We start from the raw sequence: 3,597 nt of genomic DNA, 5'->3' as shown, positions 1-3,597 counted from the left end.
ATTGTTTTCTAGCCGTTTAATCTGAGGCAGCATCTGTCCTTGTCACTGAGGTGGGTTTCCTATATGCAACAAAATGTTGGGTTGTTTTAATGTACCCACTCTGACAGTCTATGCCTTTTTAGTGGGAAATTGAGTCCATTGATATTAATAGATATTAAGGAAAAATAATTGTTGCTTCCTGTTATTTTTGTTGTTAGAGTTGGTATTCTGTTCATGTGGCTATCTTCTTTTAGTTTTCTTAAAAGATTGCTTTCTTGCTTTTTGTAGGATGTAGGTTCCCTCCTTGTGTTGGAGTTTTCCATTTTTTATCCTATGTAGGGCTGGATTTGTGGAAAGATAATGTGTAAATTTGGTTTTGTCATAGAATACCTTGGTTTCTCCGTCTATGGTAATTGAGAGTTTTGCTGGGTATAGTAGTCTGGGCTGGCATTTGTGTTCTTGTAGGGTCTGTATGACATCTGCCCAGGATCTTCTTACTTTCATAGTCTCTGGCAAGAAGTCTGGTGTAATTCTGATAGGTCTGCCCTTATATGTTACTTGACCTTTTTCCCTCACTGCTTTTAATGTCCTTTCTTTGTTTTATGCATTTGGTGTTATGATTATTATGTAATTGGAGGAATTTCTTTTCTGGTTCAGTCTATTTGGAGTTCTGTAGGCTTCTTGTAGGTTCATGAGCATCTCTTATATTAGGTTAGGGAAGTTTTCTTTATAATTTTGTTGAAGGTATTTACTGCCCATTTAAGCTGAAGGTCTTCACTCTCTTCTATACCTATTATTAGGTTAGGTCTTCTCATTGTGTCCTAGATTTCCTATATGTTTTAGATTAGGATATTTTTGCAGTTTGTGTTTTTCTTCTGCATATGAGATTCTCTGTTCTATTTCTTGTATTCTGTTGGTGATGCTTACATCTATGGATCCTGACTTCTTACCTAGGTTTTTTATCTCTAGAGTTGTCTCTCTTTGTGATTTCTTAATTGTTTCTACTTCCATTTTTAGGTCCTGTATGGTTTTTTTCAGTTCCTTCATCAATTTGGTTGTGGTTTCCTGTAATTCTTTAAGGGATTTTTTTGTTTCCTCTTTAAGGGCTTCTACTTGTTTAATCCTGTTCTCCTTTAATTCTTAAGGGATTTTTGTGTTTCCTCTTTAAGGCTGTGTACCTGTTTACCTGTGCCTTCCTGTATGTCTTTGAGGTAGTTATTTATGTCCTTCTTAAATTCCTCTATCAGCATCATGTGATATGATTTTAGATCCAAATCTTACTTGTCCAGTGTGTTGGGGTATCCAGAACTTGCTATGGTGGGAATAATGGGTTCTGATAATGCTGAGTGGTCTTGGTTTCTGTAAGATTCTTGTGCTTGCCTTTCGCCATCTGTTCATCTCAGGTGTTAGATGTTCTTGCTCTCTCTGGCTGGAGCTTGTTCCTCCTGTGGTTCTGTAAGCCTGTGTCAGCACTTCTGGGAGATAAGCTCTCCCCTAGTAAGACCTGTGCACAGAGGGCTGTGGATCAGCTGTCCTTCCTGGGTGTATATCTATGAATGAAGAACCCTGCCCCAGCTGCTCTCCAACTTCTGTGGCCTATGCTTCCTGGCTGGTCCGGCCTTGAGAATCACCAGAGAGAAAAAAGGAGATATCACATGAGTCCCACAGAGTACTCCCTGGAGAAGAGCTCTCTGCTTGATAGAATGGTGCACAGGGAGCTTGGAACAGGTGCACTTTCTGGTTGTAGATAGAAGTAGAAAAGACCCTTCACCAAGCCCCCTGTAGCTTCTGTGGCCTATGCTTCCTGGCTGGTCCTGCCTTAGAAAGTCATCAGAGAGCTAAAGGTTGTTCTTTAAGTATTACAAGAAATTAATGATAACTTTCATAATTCCAATTCCTTCAATATCCTTATACTTTAGAATATGTGCATAATTTTAAAATGTTTCTCATGTAAATTACTTAGAAAAAAATAAGCATCTTTAAGACTCTCTATTGTAAATCTCCATTCACCCAATATATGCATCACCTTAAAATATCTGCAATTTTCAAACACTGAATGAACAAGGACAGGCCTTATACACCAACATCCAAGCACACTCAAAGGCAGGGGGAGACTTTCTCCAGGTTCTCTCTTTCACAGCGCCTTGGTTAATATTCAGTGGTCATGTCTGCCCTCTTCTGCCTTGTTTTTATCCTGATTCTCTTTCTATGACTGTCTGAGCACTCATGAAAAAAAATTTTACTGAGTGTCATTGAACTTATTTTCTCTTGGACCTTAACTTCCTTCAATGTGCATTATTCCCAGGAGTGTGTAGCTTCTATAAGTTAAATTATGCATGTTTATATATTTTCTTTGTGAATTTTTTTGTTTGAAATAGAATAACATCACTGTCTCCTTTCCTTTTCCTCCCTCTAGCCCTTCCCAGCTACCATCCCTTAAGCCCTTACTGTGTCTCCACTCCTAAACAAATAAGTCCTTCATTTTGATTATTAGTGTTATACACACACATATATATACTACATGTATATATATATATATATATAATATGTAAAGACACTTGTTGAGTCTATTTTTGTTCTTTGTGTATATTTCAAGGTTGACCATTCTGTATTTGACAACCAATAAGTGAGCTTACCCCTGGTATAGGTTAATTCTACTTTTCCTAGTAGTCATTGGTTACCTGTAGTTCTTTGTCTAGGGTAAAGACATTGTAAAAATTTTCTCCTTTCACAATGACATTTCTATTGATATTGCCATTGTCCCCATCTTGTTTACATAGCCGTTCTTAGGACAGACAGTTTCACAACTGACTTCCTGGTATCCTGGCTCTTACAATCTTTCTGCTGCCTCTTCCATGATGTTCCTTGAGTCATAGATACAGGAGCCATGATAAAGTTATGCTAACTTTGCTGGGATACCCACACTCAATTGATGGCTGTATTGTGTCCAGTTTTAGTTTCATGTGATGCTCTCCATTACCTATAAAGTGAAGCTTCTTTAATGAGAATTGGTAGCTATACTTAACTATGGTATAAGAATAAGTCTTAGAATGTAGTTGCCACTGACATGTAACACTCTTTATATCTTTATGAATATATTGCCATTCTGGTAATTGTCATGACTAATGGGTATTGAAGCTTGGTAAGATGGTTTTGCTGCTTCCTCCCTTTGACAGCTTGCATACTATTTTCTGGAACCATGGAAGCCAGACAGCAAGAAAGAGGTCAGATCAAGTCATATAAGTCTTTTCTCTTAAATGTGAGATGTCTTCATCAATGGGGTCCACCTTCAACCAAGAGTTATATCTATAATCCATATTGCTTTGGTAGATGCATGGAGTGCTCAGGCTAATCATTCATACAGAGAGTTCTCATGCCTTAGACTACTTCTTGTGGGATTATTGTCAGCCCAAGTGGCTTAACTTTCCTTAAGATGTGTGTATATGAAGATATGTGTATATGCATGTATAATATATATTATTCTATTTCCCACTTCATATTATCTATATCCTGATACTCTATCCCAAGCCCCCAACATATGCTTCCTTTATATTTTCTGGTTTTATTATATGTTGCCTATGTACAACTGAGGATTTAGAACTGGGAACTACAGATAAG

This window comes from Mastomys coucha, unplaced genomic scaffold (assembly GCF_008632895.1).
Source record: "Mastomys coucha isolate ucsf_1 unplaced genomic scaffold, UCSF_Mcou_1 pScaffold21, whole genome shotgun sequence".
NCBI classification, from domain to species: domain Eukaryota; kingdom Metazoa; phylum Chordata; class Mammalia; order Rodentia; family Muridae; genus Mastomys; species Mastomys coucha.
This window is presented reverse-complemented; position numbering follows the sequence as displayed.